Below are 24,109 nucleotides of genomic sequence, written 5' to 3'. Positions count from 1 at the left end.
TCCTGTATTTTCTGTCCCCCCCATCAGTATTGGTGAGTCCTGCTGCTGGCCAGATCCCTGCTCGCCAGTCACCTGCCCACCAGCAGTGAGTGGGGGGTCGAGTGGCCAATGATGGAGGTAGGTATGCAAGGCTGGAGGCAGGGCAAAGATGCAGCATGCAGGGCGGACCGCTCCCCCACTGGTCTGGTCAGCACAGATCCTGCTGCAGGCCAGGTATTGGCCAGCAGGGCCCCGCCCCCTCTGTCCCGTTTCCAGCACTGGCTGCACACTGTGAGCTGCGGTGGTTGGTAAGTGCGGGTAGTGGCTGGTTACATGTTGCTTCTGCTGGCCACCCATTGGCCCTTTACGTGCACCCCCTCTCGCTGTCCTCTCCCTGTTTTGCCCCTCCCCTCCACCCCCAATCCTGCTTCTCCTCCATATTCCCCCGCCACCCTCGGGTGGGGCGTCTCAGCATTGTGTAAAGAACCTGCCCCTGGTCAGAGCACTCAGCTTATCAACAGCCTGGCCAGCAGGCTCCTTCCTTCCCCTACTGCCTCTGGCTGGGCCGACACCCCAGAAAAGCCCAAGACCCTCCAGCCTGGGGCACTGGCCAGTGGACGCCGAGCCCTGGGTGTGCCAAAGCCCTGCAGAGCGCTGGTATGGGGAAGCCTCTCTGCCCCTCAGCTAAGCTCTGGAATGGTGTGTTGGGGAAGTGATTTCCAGCTTGTTCACGCCCCAAACCTGCAACTTCCCAGGCACTTTCTTCACCTGGCCCCCCCGCTCTAGGTCCTGCCCCCAGGTATAGCGGGACTGCTAAGTCCCCTAGGCACCCTCCCCTGCTGAGCCACGCTGAAGCCCTGCAGTCAGGTCTCCTGGGCCCTGGTGCACAATGCATTCTTAGGGCTTAACTCTTTCCTGCCTGGGTTATGTCAGTGGCCAGCAGCAGCCTGGAGGTGTTAGCTGCCTTTCCACATTCTGTGGGCAGGAAGAGACAAGCTGCTTCCAGCCACGGGGTCAGTGCTGGAGGGGAGGGTGGAAGAGGTGAGCTCTACAAACACATGGGCCAGGTCATCCCTTCACCCTGTCCTCCTCCCCTGCGGCTGGAAGCAGCTCCCGTCCCTTCCCTCCTGCACAGTCCCAAAAGGCTGCTGCTGGCCACATTCTGGTGTGAATCCTGGCAGGAATATGGGGGAGGGTCATGTGACCCTGCATGCTCCCACCCCATGTGTTGCCTCAGGAAGATGCAGCACCAGGTACCAGGAGAGGTGGGTCCATCCCAGGGGCCCAACCAGGCATGGAGGGTGGAGAGCTCAGGGCAGGGAGGGTCAGGTTGGTTGGTCACCCCTCCTCCCCCCTATGTGAGAGAGGTGTACAGGACTATGCGTGTGTGTGTGTGTGTGTGAGACCTCTCCCTGTGTGTGTGGGAGGTGGGGGGTGTCACCCCTCCCCATGTGAACCCTAAAGACTTAAAGATAAGAAGGTAAATAAAAAGAATGCAACTATGTGGTATTTCTTTTTAACAGGGGCTCAATAAACTGGATGTTAATTTGAAAGTTTGTACAGCATAGTTCTGATTGATTGCCGTTGAACTCATTTGAATATGAGTAATTTTAACAGGTGTCCCGTATTCAGCATAAGGAAATATGGTCACCCTATGCATAGAGACTACTGAAAATACTACAAACGAGTCAAAGCACTAAAAGGTACATTTTTAATCATGTCCACTACAGTCCAAGAAAATCTGCTCTTGTGGTATTTCAAGCTGATCTAGAAGCAGGAAATACCAGGATCTTATGGAAAGCTCCATAATGCAGACAATAAGCTTTGGATAGTCAGAAAACTTTGAATTAAGCATCTGATCCCTTGGGCGTATATGCTAACCCAGCCTCTGAATCGTATGAGATTTCTCCATTCTCCTCCATACGGTCCTTTTCCTATCATTATAAGTGATAATGCGCTGCAGAGGTGCTACTAACATTGCAGTCAAGACAATGCTCCAATGTATATTCTGCCATAACCGAATACCTAAACCTGGCATAGGATGACGAGCTTCTGTCGGAGCTACCTCTGATTATAGCCTCAACTTTATTTTGCTTTGTCTCTCATCTAATTGAAAGTTTATGTAGACTGAAGATGGTTTTAGATGAAGCTTGTAATGGTTCAGGGGAGGAAGTCCCTGTGTGGATTCTAATGGGATTCTTAGACAAGTTCTTGCTGTGTTTAGAATCCCCACATAATGCGGCTGAGGGCATGGAGTGAATTCAATTGGTATGCCTGTAGCCTCCTGAGAATACAGCACAGTGCCAGCCTTATCTCTGCCTTGTTATTAACAAAGTCCGTCACTTACTCAAACTCTCCTTTGTTGCTCTCTAGTCTATCAGATCTCACATAGAGGAGCTCCCTTTAGGTAAATTATTATATTAAATGACCAGCCACTTACTGATAACTTTGTTTCAGAACCAATTATTTATCTACCCCAGACTCCTTGAGCTAGGTTTAGATGAGGACTGTAGGGCTGCACAAGCCCCATAATATAAATTGCCATGTTATAATTACAATCCAATTAAATGTGGTGTTGCCTTGTTGGTTAATTTCCATTTCAAGCCTTACAAATATTTCCGGAGGAGTCTCTTTTCTGTGGACCACGGAGCCATACTTCCCATGGTTGGACTTTGAGAAAACAGCTGCCATATTTTCATATACAAATAGAAGTTGCAGTAAGAAGGAAACGCATTTTCTTACACCTGACACCTAAATTGCAGTTCTGTTATTCAGGCACACCCAAAACACCCAGTGATTTCAAACAAAGTTTTGTTGACAAGGAATTCAATATCAAGCACCAAAGGGAGACCCAGGGAACTACAAACACACACTAAGAGCCTGACCTTGCAAACACTACCACTCATGAGCTTATTGCCATGACTAGTCCCATTGGAGAAAATCTTATACTTGGTCTTAAACTATTGGGATCTATTTGTATTTTGCAGGAAATGGCACTATTCACTGTACTAACGTGTAATGTGGTAGCAAGTGTTTGCTGGATCAAACAGATTTATTATCACAAGAAGGGGTGAAATTATTGACAGGAAAACAGAAATGCCAAACTTCATGCTGCAGTATTTCCAACCTAAAAGACACAGTGGGTGTTCTCAGACTTTGGACACTTTAAGACTTAGTAAAAAGAAAAGGAGGACTTGTGGCAACTTAGACACTAACAGATTTATTTGAGCATAAGCTTTCGTGAGCTACAGCTCACTTCATCGGATGCATTCAGTGGAAAATACAGTGGGGAGATTTATGTACACAGAGAACATGAAACAATGGGTGTTACCATACACACTGTAAGGAGAGTGATCAGGTAAGGTGAGCTATTACCAGCAGGAGAGTGGGGGGTGGGTGGCGAACCTTCTGTAGTGATAATTCATGTGGACCATTTCCAGCAGTTGACAAGAACTTCTGAGGAAAAGTGGGGGTGGAGGAGGAATAAACATGGGGAAATAGTTTTACTTTGTGTAATGGTCCTTCCAGTAAATTGTATCCAAGTTTGAATCCAGTTTGCAAATTAATTCCAATTCAGCAGTCTCTCGTTGGAGTCTGTTTTTGAAGTTTTTTTCTTGAAGAATTGCCACTTTTAGGTCTGTAATCGAGTAACCAAAGAGATTGAAGTGTTCTCCGACTGGTTTTTTAATGTTGTAATTCTTGATGTTTGATTTGCGTCCATTTATTCTTTTATGTAGAGACTGTTCAGTTTGACCAATGTACATGGTGGCGAGGCATTGGTGGCACATGATGGCATATATCACATTGGTAGATGTGCAGATGAACGAGCCTCTGATAGTGTGGCTGATGTTATTAGGCCCTGTGATGGTGTCCCCTGAATAGATATGTGGGCACAGTTGGCAATGGGCTTTATTCAGACTTCAACGAGAGACTGCTGAATTGGAATTAATTTGCAAACTGGATACAATTAACTTAGGCTTGAATAAAGACTGGGAGTGGATGGGTCATTACACAAAGTAAAACTATTTCCCCATGTTTATTCCTTCCCCCTGCCCCCGCTGTTCCTCAGACTTTCTTGTCAACTGCTGGAAATGGCCCACCTTGATTATCACTACAGAAGGTTCCCCCCCACCTCCCCGCTCTCCTGCTGGTAATAGCTCACCTTACCTGATCACTCTCCTTACAGTGTGTACGGTAACACCCATTGTTTCATGTTCTCTGTGTATATAAATCTCCTCACTGTATTTTCCACTGAATGCATCCGATGAAGTGAGCTGTAGCTCATGAAAGCTTATGCTCAAATAAATTTGTTAGTCTCAAAGGTGCCACAAGTCCTCCTTTTCTTTTTGCGGATACAGACTAACACGGCTGCTACTCTGAAACCTTTAAGACTTAGTGTACATTTAAAACACCAAAGGAAGCAATCAGCATTAGAAAGGAAACCATGAACAATAATAGGAGGACAATGTGGTGCGAAAAGGCTATAATAAAGGACTTAATGCACAAAAAAATTGGTCTAGGTAATTTAAAAGGAGAGATACCAAAAACCTCTATACTCTAATTAGCTCTTAAATAGTGATTTACAAACAATAGCTAATCCTCAAAGCATAATTCACTAGCTGAACTGGGTGGGTGACCACCAACAACAAAATGAGCTGGAGTGCTCTCTAAATCCATCCACCAGTGATGGGTTTGTGTATACTCTTTCAACCTACAATGCTTCTTCCAGAAGATCTGTTTTTCACTGGGTGAGACTGGCTGTATTAGAGGGAGCAGGGCCAGTGCATCTGTGACTGGTCAGCTGACCTCAGTTTAGCTTTAAAATAGGGCACCTGAGCTTAGAGAGGGAGACAGCTAGTGAGGAGGACCCTGGCTGAGTCAGGAAGGGTCAGAGAAAGTAGACTGTGAGACTTTGCTGTGACTAGGGAGCTCTGGAGAGCTAGAATTGCCTGCCTCCAGAGTTGAGAAAATGTTCTTTTTGTTGATTTGACCTGAATTTGAACCTAAATATAACTTTATAAAAGAGAGTGGGTGTGGACCCTTTGGAAGCTGGGGAGAATCCCTGTCTTGTTACACCATTGTCCTGTCTGTTATCCTCCTTTATTTCCATTTTCAATTTTTTAAAATATTTCAAAAATCATTTCCCATAATTCTTTGCCTCCAAAAAAAAACTGTTCATAGTTTTTAACTAAACTTTTTTTTTTTGCATTTAAAAAGAAATAATTTCTAATTTCTCTTTCTGGCTTCACCCTACCCTTCATAAATGAGTTAAGCTTGTTGGTTGTGGCAGGTATGGAGGATGGTACAGCCTCTTATTGCTCACTAGTAGGACTTGAAGGAAAACTATATGGCTCACTTGCAAATCTTGGGGAAGGTATAGCTCTAGCCCACGCTTGAAGCTAGTATGAAAGCTGATTCATCTCTGAGTTATGGTAGAAAGCTGACTTACCGCAAGTATACCACAACACATCTGGGGTGCACAAGAGATAGTGTGGCTTTTAAGTCATCTGTAAAGTTGGGGTCATACCCTATGACTGGGGAATTGTTAATATAGTTCCTATTTTTAAGAAAAAGACAAGTGATACGGGTATGATGCCTTCCCCCTGGGATGCAAACAGGAACTGAGGTACCACTGAGCCCTCTGTCTTGCCAGCCTGGGCTCCATCTCACACTGTGCTGCTGTGACAAGCTGTGGACCGCTCCTGGTCTTGCACTCACACAAACCTTTCTGTGGGTAGGGACACACCCAGCTGCAGTTACATGAAGGCTTCTTCACAGCCTAGGATCCCAGAACTGTACTGTCTTGCCCTGGTGAAAAGGCTGACCAGTATAAGTCTATTACCAGCCCACCCCTCCCTCAAAGTAGAGTGGACAGTGCACCAGTTTTTGTTCCTGCGCAGATTCCCTAGGCAATTCTAGAAAAACACACTGTTTTAGGTAAAAAAAAAAAAAAAACTACAGAAAGGTTAGTTATAAACACTTAAAATCTATAGCCTAGATCAAAGTAGATTACCTAATAAAACAAAACTGCAATTTAAGTTCTCTAAACTGGATAGGATTTGAATCAAGCAGTGTCTGACCCTGTCAGAGAACAAACAGTCCACCAAGCTTTCATACACAGGCAGGCTTTCTTCTTTCCTGCCTGGGACATCCCTTCCCTCTTCAGCCTTTGCTCCTAAGGAGTTTCCAGTTGATGTGTTGTAGGGGAAGTGAGGCCGGTTGATTCTCACTTACCCCTTTATATCATTTTCCAGCTTGCTGGAAAGATCTTGTGCTGTGACATGAGTCACAATCTCCAATGGGTATGTGCTACCTCTGAGAAGTTTCCATTGTACACAGTTCCTGGGGTAATCCTTGAGAGTATTTTGTATTCTCCTCAATGGGCCATCAACATTGTTTGGCCTTTTTATTGTTGTACCTGAAAGGCTGCTTCTGGGTGTTCGCAACATGTTTCAGTGGCACATACATAGCAAAACTTCATAACTTCTTATACAATGATAGCCCATGCAACTTAACAGGATATTAATGGTCAACAGATTAAGACTTTTAAAATGATACCTCACAAGGCGTACTTTGTACAAAACATATCATCATTTTATCACCATGGTGAATATGGGGTGCAGAGTGTCACACTAGGAAACTATAGGCCTCTTTGTTCAATCTCAATTGCGTACAAGGTCTTGAAACAAATTTTGAAAGAGAAAGTAGTTAGGGACATAGAGGTGAATGGTAATTGGGATAAAATACAATGTAATTTTACACAAGGTAGATCATGCCAGACCTCCTTCTTTGAGAAGGTAACTGATTTTTTTTTTTAGACACAGGAAATGCAGTAGATCTAATCTACCTGGATTTAAATAAGGCATTTGATACAGTTCCACATGGGGGAAATTATTAGCTAAATTGGAGAAGATAGGAATTAATATGAGATCTCAAAAGTGGATAAGGAACTGGTTAAAGAGGAGACTACGATGGGTCATACTGAAAGATGAACTGTCTGGCTGGAAAAAAGTTTACTAGTGGAGTTGCCCAGGGATTGGTCTTGGAAGCTATCTTAATTGCCATTTTTATTTCAATGGCCCAAAAAGTGGGAAAGTGCTAATAAAATTTGCAGATGACCCAAAGTTGGGAGGTATTGCCAATATGCAGGAGGAGGTCTGGAATATCATAGAAAATCTGGACAACCTTGTAAACTGGAGTAATAGAAAAAAGGGATGAAATTTAATTGTGCATACACTTAGGACTAATTTAGGGACTAAATTAGGCTATAAGATGGGGATATATCAGTGGGAAGTGACAGAGAGGGAGAAAGACCTGGATGTATTGGTTGATCACATTGATGGCTCATAGTCATCCTGTGACGCAGCTGTGAAAAAGGCTAATGCAGTCCTAGGATGCATCAGGCAAGGTATTTCCAATAGGGACAGGGAAGTGTTAGTAGCATTATACCAGGCACCGGTAAGACCCCATTGTGCAATTCTGATCTCCCACGTTTAAGAAGGATGAATTCAAACTGGAACAGGTACAGAGAAGGGCGACTAGGATGATCTGAGGAATGGAAAAGCTACCTTGTCAGAGGAGACTCAAAGAGCTTGGCTTGTTTAACCTAATCAAAAGGTTGAGGGGAGATATGATTGCTCTATGTAAAAACATCAGAGGGATAAATACCAGGGAGGGAGAGGAGTTATTTAAGTTAAGCACCAATGTGAACACAAGAACAAATGGATATAAACTGTCCAAGTTTAGGCTTGAAATTTAGATGAAAGTTTCTAACCATCAGAGGAATGAAATTCTGGGACTGCCTCCCAAGGGGAGTAGTAGGGGCCAAAAACTTAACTGGCTTCAAGACTGATCTTGATAAATGTATGGAGTGGATGGTCTGAGTCAGGCTACATGCCATTGTAGGCAATCAGCAACTGCTAGCAGCAAATCTGCAATGGCTGGTGGTGGGACACTCGATGGGGAGGGCTCTGAGTTACTTCAGAGAATTCTTTCCCAGGTGCCTGGCTGCTGGGTCTTGCCCACATGTTCAGGCTAACTGGTCACCATATTTGGGGTTGGGAAAGCAATTTTCCCTGGTGTCAAATTGGCAGAGACTCTGGGTTTTTCGCCTTCCTCTGCAGCATGGGGCATGAGTCACCTGCAGGTTTAAAGTAGTGTAAATGGTGGATTCTCTAACTTGAAGTTTTTAAATCATGATTTGAGGACTTCAGTAACTCAACCAGAGGTTAGGGGTCTATTGCAGGAGTGGGTGAGTAAAATTCTGTGGTCTGCAATATGCAAGAGGTCAGACTAGATGATCAAGATGATCCTTTCTGACCTTAAAGTCTGAGTTTAAACCTCATTGTCCTCCTTAAAACTCCGGGTTTTTTCATGAAGCCTACAAAAACTTAACAATGGTTAGGTACACTGGTATGCTGTGACGACTGTCTATTGTACTGAACATTGTCTCACTGTTTCCTTGTGCTCCTTTTCTGTCTTCCTGCATCCACCTGTATTCTTTTGTCCTGGACTGTAAGATCTTTGGGGCAAGGAACATCTTTTAATTCTGTGTTTGTACAGTGATTAGCACAAGGCAGTCCCTGTCTGACTGGGACTCCTAGACACTACTATAATAATAATAAATCAATGAAGCTGCTTTACACTAGCCATAATCAAACTGAAATTCCCATCAGTAAACTGAGGAGAACAGTACTTCCTCACAACAGCCCTCTGAAGTAGGGATAAATACACTTATTGTGAAGTTCCTTTACAAAAGTGATAGGGGCCATATAAATAGCCAGCTGTACGTGAATGGTGCCTGACTCCACAACAGGAACTGTCAAAGAAAAAAAGCTGATATATACTAGAACTGATCAGACAACTGGTATTTTTCCCATGAGGAATTTCAAATGAAAACTCTTCAGTTGAAATTTTTCAGTTGGTTTTCTTGCTTTTGTTTCAAACCAACTTAAAATGTCACTTTGTTTTGAAATTATTTTTTTCAGTTTTATAAAACTGAAACACCACAACATTAAGTCCCAAAACATTGGTTTGAAACACAAATGTTCACTTCAAAATTCCCTGTAGGGGGAAACTGATATTTTCCTGCTTAAAATACATTCTCATCTCAATGGATTTTTTTTCGATCAGAAAACTTTCCACAGAAACTTCAACCAGATCTATTATAAAGCAGGATGCAAGTGCCTTTCATATAGCTACCCATTCTGAGCCCTTGCATTTTTGTGAGACAGGAGAGAATAATTTTCATTGCACAAGTGGAGTAACTGAAGGTGAGCACTTTAACATGCCAAAGGCCCAGGGTCAGACATGTTCTTAGGATCTGAGGTGTTAATTATCTTTACACTTTGTGAGAGATGCAGGGATTCCAGTCCACCCCTCATAGTAGCTCCTATCACTAGGAGAATGTTTTCCTTCAGAATCTCATAAAACTCAGGGATGTGGCTGTGCAGCTAGAGCATGAACAGATTTACTTTATTCCTTTGTTGTGCCTCCTGACTTTATGTGCCCACTTTTAAATCTGTTCACCATTTATCAAAGTAATAATAGCTATTCTGAATTAAACATGATTCCCAGAGACTGGCAGTCGTTTCTTTTGAGCTTTGTTTTTTGTTAGATACATTTTGGAGAAGAAAAATCAGGGCTAATTAGGCAAAACAGTACTGCATATATTGACAGAGACCCATCAGGTAGAATGTAAAGTGAGATCCCAAGCCATCAAAGCACAACTTTCCAGTCACAAACTGTTTTAATTTGCTCTTCTGTGGCAGAGAAGCAGCAGGCTTTGGAAACTTGCTGGTTTTTAACTTTGCACTGGTTGTACTTTTTGGCTACATAAAGAATGAGAAAAATGTAAAATCAGTGTTAAGCCAATCAACATCATCTGCATGCCTACTGAAACAAGAGGTGGTTTTCTTTATCTCCTCAGAGGGGTTCTGAAGTTTAATTAAATATTTACAACTAACTGAGACCCCTGCATGAAAGGTGCTATCTTAATGAAAATTATTTATTGTGGGTAAATTTTTTAAAAACACACAAGTCACTTAAGCTCCTAAAACCCAAGCAGAACCTGACCATAAATGGAAAATTAGGGTGGGCAAATATTTCAAAGATTGGCAAACAACTGATGCACATAATATATGAATATGCCTATAAAAATAAAACAGGCAAGTGACCATTGAGTGTAATTTGCCTAAGATGAAAATTTAGATGTTCCCAAGAAAATTTGGTGCTCAAATCTTGCACTCCTTCTCGTCAACTAAATGGGCCATCTTGATTATCACTAAAGTTTTTTTTTCTCCTGATGATAATAACTCATCTTAATTACTTAGCCTCTTACTGTGTGTGTGTTTGTGTGTGTGTATAATAATCTTCTTACATATATGTTCCATTCTATGCATCCGATGAAGTGGGCTGTAGCCCACGACAGATTATGCTCAAATAAATGTTAGCCTCTACAGTGCCACAAGTCCTCCTGTTCTTTTTGCGGATACAGACTAACACGGCTGCTACTCTGAAACTTCTCCTAATTTTTGAAAATACAGCCCTGGCCCACTGGACAGGGAAAGGTGGAAGTGATATTTCTTTTGTTCTTCACTTGATGTCCACTCTATCCTCCAAATGTGTTTTGATCCTTTCCCGGTGCTTTTATTTTCTTTGGCAACGTGATCTGAAAGAATGAGCATATGGTCAGGAGAGTCCTAAATTCTAATCCCAGCTCTGCCACTTCATCCCAGTATTGTCTTGAGCACAGGTCACTTTTTATATCAGTTTTCGCAGCTGTAATATGGAGGAAATACTTATCCCACTACCACATGTGTGTTGCAAGGATCAATTAATTATTGTTTGTACATAACATCTATATAGCACTTTATATGTGCTAATTTGTATTTTTCACAGGAATCCAATCTTGCCTGTATGATGTAAAAGTCAGAAACAGCTGTTTTGAAGGGTTAACATTTCTATGAAAACTTGGGAAGATAATGAGTGATGAGCCCTTTCTTAAAAATAAAAACCTCAAAACTATTCCTTGTGCTGGAGTTTTGTTTCAAAAAGGAAACTGCTCATTATGGAAGAGAAGAGTCTTCCCCTCCGGCACAGATTTATGATTAGAATAGACTATAGATGTCCTGTGTTTTTGACTTCTCTGTATTTACAACAAAATTTTGAATGCTCTTATTTTACCATAGAGGGCTTAAGAAATTCCAAGTGCATGAATATCCCATTTCCAGAGGCCTTTTTTTTTTTATTCATAGCATTGTCTGTGGCCTGGAAACTAAAAAAGGATAAGCAATTCTACTGTTCATATAAATTGTTCCTGCATTGTTTCTTTTATATTGTGCAGTGGCATATAAGTCACTGAAATTAGTAAGAATTCCTCATTTCATTTCTTCAATATGGCAGTTGGTAACAACTCAATTTGCAGTTGCCAGTCATGTTTAACCAACCATACAAGGAAGCAAGCAAGCAATCCAACAAAGTAAAGCGGTGCTTGCATGCACTGATTTAAAATATACAGCAAGAGGGGACAATTCATGACCAGAAAAGAGATTTTCTTTACCAAGCCATTTTATATGACCTGGGAAAAGTGTCTGCTTGTGTTCTTATTAATAAAATACTATATTTATAAATTACTATTACTGTTGAAACAAGTATTTGTCAGCCATCCATCCATGTGATATCTTAGGTGAATTCAGTGTCTTGAACAGACCTGAGACAGCAGATAAATATTAGGGAAATCCAATGCTTGCCATTCCTGTAAAGCCTGGATGAAGAGAGAAATCTGCATCTTTGTGAATGTGGCCAAGTTGAGGCTTAAACAATTTTTCGTAGGATTGAATTCCAGAGATGATAGCCTGCGCTAGGGATATCTAGCTAAAGTATTGTTTCAGAGCATAAATGTGGTAGTGGAACATAGAGATCAAATTGCCCTCTGAAAGAACCGGGCTCCAACTATTTAGGGGTTTGTAGATTATTATGACTAGTATCTCAAATTTCACCTGAATATCATATGGCAGCCAACAGAGAGTACAGAAGTCAATGGAAGCTGGTCTACACTATTTGTAATGTGAGCCATATTTGTATGATGGTGTATTTCTGCTGTCCATCCCTGAGGTGACAATTGCGTGGATTATTATGTTGAGGCAAAATGCAAAAGGAATATCCAAGGTATTATCAATGATCCAAAATGTTTTTGTCTGCAGATGGAGTAAGATCTGCCCTTATAAAGGAGCTTTGAATAGTAGAATCCAGGTTCATTGATTAGGATGATCTTTTGCCCCATCAGGGGAAACACAGAATAGGAAAATCAAGCATCGTTCAGAGTTTGATAATAGACAGCCAAGGTATTTTTTAGCTAAGGAAATTGATAATGTGGCACAAAGCCTTTAAGTGCTACACTAGCCTTATAAAAATACTACAGTATTGCAAGGTAATAGCCCTAAAATTGCAACCTTGCTACTACAGACCACAGTGTCTTGCACTATTGCTGCAGAACACTATACTATATTTTTTTTAAATGTCAGTTCACTGGTTTGAATTTGGTCTCGGTACGTAGTAAATAAACAGGACCAAATTCAAATTAGTGAATTACTATTTAAAAGTACTTGCACTGGTGGTTTTAGTCTATTTCTTACTGTACAGTTCTCCCTGTTTTTGAAATTCAAAATTTGGATGAAGCATTGCACATAAATATTGACCAGCTGTATGAATATCATACACTCTTACCAAGGAACACATTGTTGTATAATGAAGGCACTGCCTAGATTTGATTGTAGGACTTAAACCAACATCTTTTGTTACCAGAGGTGAAAGAAAATAATAGTGCATTGGTTACTAAAATGGTGTAACACCCGTAGAGCACAGCCAGATGAAATTCAGTGTGTTATATTGTGACCAGGGTCCTAGTGGGGAGCCAGCTGTGGCCACTCAATTAGGGTGAACGGCAAAGAATAGGGCAGACAATCTCCAACAAGCTGGTGGATATTCCAATACTTATATTTACCAAGCCAGCATAAAACAGCTTCTTTATTACCTTACTGGTAACTCAGAAGTCCAAACCACACAGTTGCCTTAAAGTGATCCAGCCCTAGGCCTCCATCTCGGTACCTAAATCAAATATGATGAAGATTACTGAAAATCTTGTTTCATCATGTAAAAGAAAAGGTTCTACCAATCGCAAAGGATCAGACATTACCTCCCAGGTTATTGAATATTCCAGATCTTATCCAAATGCACGCTATTTCCAATTCTTAGTAACTAAACTATATTAAACAAAAGAGTATGGTTAAAAGATCAATGTACATACAGTCGTGAGTTCCATTCATTTAGGTGCAGATTCATAGCAGAGATGGTGAGCTTTGTAGTTGGAAAGAATTATTTTAGAATTGTTCATAGGTTATAGTCCAATGTTCAAATATCTATTCAGGGCATACCAGCATAACTGGGACCTCAGTCTTGTGACTCAACCTTCCCCTGATGAAGCCTAAGCAGATGTGAGATGAACAGGATCAGGACCCAAAGGTCTTTTTATACAGTGGTCTAGCATCCACTTGACCACACAGTCCTGGTAAATAGGCTTTTGATGTAACCTTTTGCTTTCTAAACACCACAAGTCATTAGTTACCCAAATTAACATAGGGCAATTTATCCATTAGGCAGTCTAGTACAAACTTCAAAGACACATATAGACAATGTCACTATTTTACCCAAGATTCATCCAAATATTAATATTCCCTTTTGATCTCTGAATCAATAGTTATAGTGACAGATGCTACCCATAACAGACAGTTTCTGTCTAAGATGCACACAATTAGTATTACTTCCAGCAATATAGATATGCATTTCAAAGTTCTAGCCTATTTAGCAAGAATGGCCCTAATTATCATTTGCATACCTTTTTAACATAACTTTAAAGGTGGACTTTGCATCATTCAGCCTGCAAGCTGTTTAACCTTTTCTAGCCATGTGTCACGGATATAAATGTTCCTTGGACTTGGTCTAAACAAAAAGTTGTGACAGATTAACTAAAGCTATGCTTCAAAACTAATTTAGTTAAACTGTCCACACAGGGCTTTGTGCCAATCTCATTGGTTTAGCTTGCATTGCAAGCTAAACTGTTGTACCAGTTTTAAAGCAATATAAATGTATCAGCACAGGGGCTTGCAATGGCTAACTAAATTGGCCTTTAAACCAGTTGTAGTTAGAGGGATGCATCTTCTGCATCTGTAATCTGTTTTCCCAGGCACTGTAAGCAATAGTACAGCTTAGTTATTTTTCTCTACATTACTCAAGATGAGCTTGATCTCTCATGATTTAATGTTCTTGGAAGTTCATCTTAACAAGCCAAATTTTGGGGGTAAGCAATGTGGTGAGATATACAGTACATTGTAATTCATAATTAGTGATGGTCTTATGAATACAGACACAACATACAAGACATTCTGCATATGTCAGACCTTCTTATAGCTGAAACCACTTCAGGATTACAACTTTGTCCTGAAATGTGAGACAGAGGGAATAAAACTGTGGGGAAAGCAATGTGCATCCTACAGCTCACAAAGCAACCTAGCCCATTTAATAATCTTAAATCTTTCTGCTAATAAATGGAGGGAAACTCCATGAAGCTTCTTTCTTAATACATTTCACTGTGACTGGTTAGAAATAGGATGTGCATTATCTATTTGCTTTGAAATGCAGAGAGAGAAAAAACATAATTCTACAAAAAGCAAGTCAAACCTCCTTCCATCCCCCTTTCCCCCACCCTCTTCTCCTTCCCACCCCCCCCCCCCACCCCCCAAACAACTTCTCAGAAGAGATGCCTATGTAAACTGGAAAGTGAAACAATCAAATTCCACTTATTTACTTATTCCAAAGAAGTGATTCAATCTTTGGTGACAGCTTTCATCCTGAAATACAATGAAGCAAGTACCCTGAAAATATATATGAAAGAGCAATCAAGCTTTGAAATTTTCAGAGCTTTGATTTCAACAGTTGAACACTTGGATTTCTCTTTTACAGCATTCATTAACCCTTTGGTAGGGGATAAAAAAGACTTCACTGTCTAGGGCAGTGGTTCTCAACTAGGGGTCTGAGGCTCCCTGAGAGAGGAGGGGTTCAGGGCAGCCATCAAGCAGGGCCAGTACTGGACTCACTGGACCCAGGGCAGAAAGCCAAAGCCCTGCTGCATGGGTTCAAAGCCCAGGCCCTGAGCTCCGCCACCTGAGGTTAACGCTGAAGCCTGAGCAATGTAGCTTTGCGGGGGCTTCTGTGGCATCAGGCCCCAGGCAATTGCCCCAGGATTGCTACCTGTTAGGGGTTTATTCCTTCACCCACTTACTTCCCTGGTCATTCTCACATGAACAGAGAGCAACAATACCCGAAGTTCAAAGATGCAAACAATTTGATGTTTATTGTGTTGAACTTCCAGCAAGCATGATTCCAGTTTCCTTCCTTAGTGTCTCCCTTCCCAAACCTGACACCACAGAGCCTTACCTGTGTCCCTGTTCCCATTTCACCCCCTTAGCAAAACATGATTCCAATTTCCCCACCTCCATTCCCTGTTCCCATTCCCCCGCCCCTTACTTCCTGATTGACTGCAGACTATATAGTAAAACTTGAGTTCTGCTTATGTATACCTTAACCAATCGTTTCCTGAAATTTAACTAACCAGTCCTAACATACTGTAACATGATTATTTAACTAATTATATCCCACCACCTTAATTAGTTTCCACCCAGCAAAATTAATTATACAGCAGACAGAAACAATCACAGAACCAGACAGAGATTATACGGACAAACAATAGGGAAATGGGGTCTACAATGATAGAACAACACAGAAGTGAGCATTTCACAAGTACATCTATAAAGACATAAGGGTTTCCCAGCTGTGTCTATTGATAAGTGAATTCTTGCCAGACAGGATGCTATCAAACTAATTTTCCTTTTACATTTTCTAGGCACTTCCCTTTCTCTGGAGGCAAGAGGCATTATCAGGACAGGACTGTATTCCTAACAGCCCAATAGCATCTTATTTCAATGTGACTAGTTTGGAATGTGAGGATGTGACCGTTGGCTTCCCAGCTCATGGCTGCCTCTGCTGCTTAGCCAAAGGGCCTCCGTCTGTCAGTGAGAAAAGGCCTTATATAGTCAGTGTTTTTGATTCTCTTTTGTACCTCTATAACTAGCTAAGTGATAAAAATACGCCTAAATTCTTAGAGTATAGGCCTTTACAGACAGGCCTGAATATCTATATCCTAACAGCCCCTAATGCCAGCTCTGGCTTTTACATGCAGAAAACCAGTTATTATGACACAGGTGGCCATGGAATTTTTATAGCATGTTGGGATGGGCCTCAGAAAGAAAAAGGGTTGACAACCCCTGGTCTAGGGTCTTCTTGATACCTGTGATTTGTTTCCCCACCCCCCCAGAGAAAGGTGGAAAGAAAGAGGGAAAGATAGAAAAGGTAGAAAATTAAACCATTTATATAGACTACAAATTATCTCTTTGCTCTCCAGTTTGTATTCTGGAGTCTCCAGCATTCTAGAACACTTTTACTTATTTATATTGTATTGTGTAGTAATTCCAAATCAAGGATCAGAGCCCCATTGTGCTAGACACTGTACAGACATGTAACAGAGTATCCCCCGTCAATCAGGATGCACCAAGTAGATAAAGACAAATGGGGTGATGTTGGGGTGGAGTGGTGAACTAGTAACTAAACTAACAGCATTCGGTAGAAAGGCAGAAATCACAGGTCACCACTTGCTTAACAAGTACCAAATAGGCATTATGACTTCAAATAGTACCTATGTTTGATCATGTGAGGTGCCGTGAATCCTAGGCTCCATTAGAAGGATGGGAGCTAAGGGTGATCACTGATATGCATGTTTGGGCTATTATTTTGCAACTGAGAAAGCTGAGTGTCTAAAGAAGATGTAGTGGCTCCTGCTTAAATATTCAGGCATGTACACAAGCTTTAGCTCTTTGAGGACACACTGAGGGGCAGCCAGTTTTATTCTTGGTGGTCGCTTCCCAGACTAAAGCAGAAACATCACAGGATCCATGATCCCCAATGCAAAATCATGGTAACCTTGATTACTTTGCCCCAAACAGGATTGTGAGTTTAGCTAGCAAAAAAGCAACCAGATCAGATGGACTGCAAAGGAGTAATACAAAACAAATAAATAAAAATGTAAGCAGATATATTTCCCAGTTTTCCTTACTATCAAGCTTAAAACCCAATACTGCTATTCTGCATGGATACAGCATTTGCAAGGCCTTTGTAATAAAGGAACTCATGTGGCATGACATGGAAAATTCATTTATCTTTTTTTCTTAAGTGCATTTTGTTCTTTATACCTTCATTGAAAATCTTTCAGTTTGCTTTTATTTTTTCCATTTAGAATGAAAAGTTCAGCAATTGTAAACCAGTAAACATATTTTTTATGTCTGTCTTAAGCTACTTTTTATATCCATACCAGAAAGCTTTCATTTGTTTCTTTGGTAGGAATGAAGAATTGTTTATTAAATATTATAGTAATAAAATGGAGGTAGGCTTTCTTAGCTGGCATTACTTCAGATTCCAATTTAATCTTTCCCCAGTCTCACTTCATTATAACCCTATTTGGTAGCATATTTCATAACCAGCATGTGTCATACTGAAAGAAGGCAGGCTTCAGAATAACATGGCAGTAAGATGATTGCTCTTGGAACACAGGGTGCCCTTACTCTATAGTTAAATACAAAAACTAAGTTGAAGAAATGATGTTAAAACTCAAGTTTAAATACACAAGAGAATGGAGCTGCAGTGATGAAAGTTATCCTCCTAACCTTGATTGTCTCTGGGCCTAGGAGTTTCTGTGTTGAAGTTACTAAAATCCATGGAAGAAAGTGTGTGTGCCCATATATGCATTGTGTTTTGTGTTGCAGCTGCTCAGAACATTTCAAAATGAAATGAAAATTTCATTGTATTTTTCAATCAATGACAGGGTGGGTTTAAAAAAAAATACAAAATTAAACAAAGAGAAATGGGATAAATTTTTCCTCAGAATTATAGTGGAAAAGTCATAATATTTTTTCAGTCAGCTCTAATAGACAGTAAATCTGTGTGCAACTGAACAGATAAGGCCCCAATCCTTCAAATCACATAGCTAACTTCAAGCACATTAGTACTCTTGTTTGTCTTCTCATCTTTCCTATTCAGGCAAGTGAAGTCAGTATGATTCAGCATAGAACACAAGTGAAAATGAATTTGGTAACGTTATTAAGACTAATGTGCAATTTGGCATGAATGGCATTGTGGGCTCAAAAGAGGCCCCAGAATAACAGTGGATGTTGTGGACCCAGTTAAGGTGCACTGGGAAAAGTTGTGTGTGGGCTCATGTCTTGACTAGTAGTGGGTACTGCAGAACAGAAAGAAAATGCACTGAGAGCTCTATTGAGTTCCAAGACTAGAATAAAAGAGGGTGGTGAACATCAGGATGGAAGTGAACATATAGGAGGGCAGATGGGTGTGTGGGGCCTGCAAAATCCATGAAGTTCTTGCCCTCTGCATGGCTCTCAGTGCTGTCAGCCTCTTTATTTCATAAGCACTGAATACACCCACAACTTATATATAATGCTATCCAGCTGCAAGCTGAGTACTGCATTTAAGTTATTTTCTTCAGAACTTTTATTGCTTTTTAAGTTCTTTGTTTTTGTTTTTTGTCGTTACAGTTTATTCTTCCTTTCACATTTCTTCACCTTTCTTTTTGCAGTGGCAAAATGGGAAAAGGAGAAGAAAGATATAAAGGATTGAAGGTAATGGAGAGACCGGAAGGAAAAAGAATAACCACAAAGCCAACATTTTCTAAGCCTCAAATTTTCAAGTTTTTTTTTTTTGGGGGGGGGGGGAGTTCAAATAAATAAAAGACTTAGAATTTTTCACAATTTTCTTCAAACTTTGTTTTTCCATTTTTACCTGCCTCTAGCCAGAAATAAGGCCTTCCTGCCAGCTAGGGTCCCCATTCTGTTTATACAAATGGCTCCCTTCCCAGGATTGCTTACACTTCTAGAGTCACTTGCCAGAAGTTTCCCACTTGAGTTCCTTCTAACCATTAACTTGTCTGTTTTAGAGTTACCTTCATCCTTACAAGTCTTTCCCTGTTACTCAAGTCTCACAAGATGAATTTAGATCACACTTCAAATTATTCAAACATTTCAGGAGTACAAGTGAAATCACATAAGACAGTTGATAGGATCTGCTTGTCTGATATGCTACATATCCTCTTGCACTTGAACTTCAGTCTCCAGAAAGACCATCTCAAACATCTTCCATTTGGGGGATTGTGACCAAATGCAGTCCATTGTTCACATCCTACACACAATTGTAATAATCTTTGTACAAAATATGCCTTGTGAGGTATCATATGAAAACTATTAACTTGCTGGTTAATAATATGGTAGAATGTATGTAACAACAGTATATGTAAAGTTATGAATGCCCCCTGAATGAGGTTGGTGTCACATGTTCAAACCCACATTGTCCTGACTAGGCAGAACTGGGCAAGGCCTTAAACAAAGGAATGTGTGTTTACTGCAATCTACATATAATTAGTAAATTAGGTCCCTGAAATAGCAAAAGGGAGACAAGGCAAATCTGCATTTTAGCAAACAACAGCATGAAACCTCTTTCACAACAAGACCCAATGTCTCCATACTCACAGCTGGAAGGAATTTTATCTAGGGGTAACCCAGGAAAATGCATTTCAAAGAGTGACTGAACTATAAAAGTGAGGGGCAAAAACACCCAAGTTATCACACCCTATCTCTCTCCTTTTCACCTAAGAAGACAAAAGAAACTACCATTGGACTTTGGGAGCAGATCTTGGCCTGAGAGTTGGTCATCAGTGATAATAGAAACACATAAGGGGTCTTTGCTTTGAACCAAGTCTAGTTTAAGTTTAGTACTAGGAAGCTTTTTATCTTTGTTTCTCTTGGAACCATTTCTGACTGTAATGCCTTATATTTGCACTCACTTAAAACCTATCTCCTTGTAGCTAAATACACTTGTTTTATTCTTTAATCAAAACTAATCCAGTGTTGTGAACAGTGTGGGTAACTCCAATTAAGTAGCAGACAGTTATATATAGATCTACTTAAAGGGGCATCAGACCTAATATATCTAGACTGTCCAGGAGAGGGCTCATCAGGCAGAATATGGGTTGGGGGGGGGGGCGTGGAAATACTGGACTGGGAGTGTGTATGGCTCATCCTGCAAGTAGTAATGAAAACTTCTGAAAGACAGAGTGTGGCTGGTGTTTGCTGACAGGCTGCTAGGGTCAGTTACTGGACCAGGACTGTGGCCGTCCTCAGATACTCTTGGTGTAGCCTGTGTGCTGTTTGTCAGCAGCACAGGTTCAGAGCTGCAACAGCAAAGCATTGTGAGGCACTCAGGTTGTAGGGTGGATGTGACACAGCCCCACACTGGTCTGGATTGCACCACAGAATGTCAGAGGGATATAGCCACATTATCTCCACCTTTTTGCATCTTTAGTGAAAGAATCACAGAGCAATAGAACCAAAAAAGCAAAAGCCGTATCTGTGGTTGCTACTTCAGTCAAGACTAGACTTTGTGCTTTTCAGTGAGGGTTTTCCTTCCAGTAACATTTAAGCATTGTAACTGTGTGTGTGCACATGCCAATTCAAGGAAGATTTTTTCCCTTTGCAGACTAGCTTTGCACTGAGCTTTGTTTTGAAGACAAAGATGTTTACTGTTGAGATATAGATACCAGTGTGAAGTGTGTTGCACTCCAGTTATACTTTCAGTAACAGTGGAACTGACCAAAGGGAAAAAAGACAAATTGTTCTGGTTTAGCTTTGCTGATGTTAGTGTTCGTTTTGGTTGATGTATGAAAATAGTTTGTGCCATTACAATGTTCACCTGGGCCCCAAGTAAAAATCTAAAGAGGGGTCCCTCTGCCCAGCATTCCTTCCTCATTCTGTCAGGACTCTGCAGTAACATAGATGCATAACTAGGCTGCTAGTAGCAGCCTCCTGAGAAGAATAGCTAAGTATTCCTTAAGGGTCCGATTTTGTCTATTGTTCAGGTGTGGGGGAAGAGGAGAGCACCAAGGGCTTTTTGTGACTCATGAAAACCTCATCTCCACTCGGGGTTCCCAGAGTCAAAGTCTTTCATGTTACTTCCTCTGAGCTATTGGGATGTAACTTGCTTTTAATAAAGCACATTTTACAAAGGTCACTGGTAGATTTTGCCCTTCCTCCCCCAAGCAATTAGCACACACTTTTTAAAAATGGACATCTCCTCCAATACCTTCCCCCACAAAATAAATAAACAAATTAATTTGTTGCTAGGTTTGGAAAAGTTTTGACAGAATTCTTCTCCCTGCAGTCTTCCAATGACATCTCATTTTTCAGTCATGTATACTGTGGAAATAGCTATGCAAAAATAGTTTAACTAAGAGAAATGTAGGACTGGAAGGAACCTCAAGAGGACATCTAGCCCATCCCCATGCACTATAGGCTTAAGTATACCTATACCATCTCTGACAGGTGTTTTTAATGTGTTCTTAAATTCCAAGGATGGAGATTCCAGAACCTCCCTGGATAAAATATTCCAAGTTCCAGTACTTAAACTGTATGTCACACAGCTCCCCCTTGTCCACAATGCACCCAGAACTTAATATTTGTTTTCTTTGCCGAGTGGATTGGGTGTTTGTTTTTTATCTCCTTTGTGACAGAGGGGACGTTTTAGATTTTCCACATCACACGTTGCTTTTCACATATTGCTCTACCTCTGAGATGGCAGTTTGTGACAATCTATACCCTTATGTCCACCCCCTTTAAATAGTCTGATTTTTCACAAAGTATGCATTGTGAGGGATCATTTGAAAACTCATAATTTGCTGATCATTATTGTCTTGGTAAAATTTGTGTGGCAACATTGCATGTAAAGTTATAAGAGTCCTCTGTATGGTATTAAGACATATTCCAAGTCTGGGTCTTCAGCCACAAACCAGTTCCACAGAAACAAAAGGCTTGCCAATGCCTCAGCCAGGTGTCAAAAAATCAAATGTACCATCACCTGATTAAGTGGGCATTCCTTGTAGATTTTAACTCTTAACCTCTTTCCTGACATCTTGACAAAGAAACAGCTGGGGGTTCCCATCTAAACAGACTTTGTATCTCCTGAACCACAGGTGGAGATGATTCTCAAGAGAACTACAAGAAGAAAGAAGAGATGCCCCAAATTATTCCTCCCTTTTGCTCTACTCATGGCATCCACAACACTTGATGAGCAAAAGAAACCGCTTTGGACTTGGGGAGGGATCCTGACTGAAAATAATGCAGCTAGTAAGATTGCTGAAGCATGTGGTGAGAGAGACATTCATTTTGAATTACTTTAGCTTGTTAAGTTAGGCATTAGTTGTGTTTTATTATTTTCATATAATCAATTCTGAATTTTTTTATGCCTCTTACTTGTAGTCACTTAAAAACTATCTTTCTGTAGTTAATAAACTTTGTTACTGATTTATCTAAACCAATGTGGATGGATTAAAGTGTTTGGGAAACTCCATTTGGGATAACTGGATTTGTGCATATCATTTCTAGTAACAAAATGACAGACTTTATATGAGCTTATTTTCTCCAGAAGAGAGCTGGGCAGTAGAAAACATTTCTGGGGGAAGTCTGGGACTGGAAATTGCAGGTGTTGCTCTGCAGTGTAATTCAAGAGTGACTGGCTATAGCACTTGTACTATAACTGGAGTAACTTACATGCCAGAGGCTGTGTGTGAACAGACCAGGAGTGGTAGCTGACACAGCAAATGAGTGTAAAAGGCACCCTAGGGTGGAGAACTGAGGGGATGCAGCTGTTCATCCGTCCAGAATCAGATTGTACTTTGGGTAATGTCAGAGTTATCTGGGGTTATGCAAAGAACAAACGTAAGGGGCATACATTCCACTGTATTTTCAGAACCTTGTGCACTGGAACACATGCATAAAACCCTCCTGAGACACATGCCTGCACACAACCAAATTCTTTCAGAGATGATAGAATGTTAGTAGCAATTGCTTCCTGGACTTCATAGAAGCACAATTTAAGATAAACATAAGGTAAGGAGACTAGTCTGAATCTCTGTGAAGAAAAAAATGATCCGTCAAAGGCAGAATTTAACTGAAAAGGTGCAATTTGCATGAGCTCTAACATTTATACAACAGGCTTCTCCCACTCATCAATAATTTAGAAATGTTATAATGGGCTGCAGATGACAGAGAATTATCAGATAAATTATACACTCACTCCTGGGGAGCTGGGATTGGAAACCTGATAAATTTGCTACAGAAAGGCAAGCCTTTCCCACTTCTCTTAGTTGGTGATGGTAGTAATTAAATTCTAATCTATATAGGTTCCCTCATTATTCCAGTAGCTGAGCAACTTCCACTAGTTTGGTCACTATTTTGAATTATTTCAAAAACAGGAAATTAACTTTAGCCTCCTAATTCCTGATTTAGGCTTCATAGTAAATTGTAAAGCTTAACTCCCACTGAAATCTACTGGTTGTGGCAAAATCTTTGCCTTAGCATATGTATGTGCCAGTCAGTAGAGCGCAACATAACACACACGCATGCTAAGCCAATACAGTACTCTACACTATTCTAAGGAGAACTAGCCTATAATTGCTTTTCTTTAGCTATATAGCTGAAACACTAAGGAACAGCTGAAGGATTTTAAGCATCGTTAACTTTTTATTGGTTCTAGAAGCTATAGATTTTACTTTATATGCAGAAGATATCTAGCCAAACCTCAACATAATTAAAAACATCATGTGGTCACTTAAATCAAGTATTTTATTCATTAAGTAAAATAATATGGAGTAAATATCAAGAACTGGATATACATCAGTGACAAAATTCCTAGTCTCTTAAAGACAACTGTTTACAAATCCTTTGTAAGATATTACAATATTTATGTACAGAGTGTATATATCTAATATAGCTAGTATGATTAACAGTATCACTGATTAAAACACACTGCCTAGATTGTAAACATTGATATTACTTTTAATAGAAGTAATGTTGAATTGTGTTTAATGTAATTGTGGAATATTTAATTAAAAAGTGATTCTATC

At 40.6% G+C, this 24,109-nt stretch overlaps 1 long non-coding RNA gene across 1 annotated transcript in view; it reads left to right on the top strand.

Annotated features, from left to right (window-relative positions):
• LOC140915331 (uncharacterized) overlaps positions 1-23,803 on the top strand; it is an 82,099-nt gene extending 58,296 nt beyond the window's left edge. The window contains exons 4-5 of the long non-coding RNA XR_012160134.1: positions 18,737-18,779; positions 22,178-23,803. This is a non-coding gene — a long non-coding RNA (uncharacterized LOC140915331). The remainder of the gene's footprint in view (positions 1-18,736; positions 18,780-22,177) is intronic.
• The last annotated feature ends 306 nt before the right edge of the window (positions 23,804-24,109 follow it).

Source organism: Lepidochelys kempii, chromosome 7, assembly GCF_965140285.1.
Source record: "Lepidochelys kempii isolate rLepKem1 chromosome 7, rLepKem1.hap1, whole genome shotgun sequence".
NCBI classification, from domain to species: domain Eukaryota; kingdom Metazoa; phylum Chordata; order Testudines; family Cheloniidae; genus Lepidochelys; species Lepidochelys kempii.
Note: the sequence above shows the minus strand (reverse complement) of the source record. Positions and strands in the feature narration are given on the sequence as shown.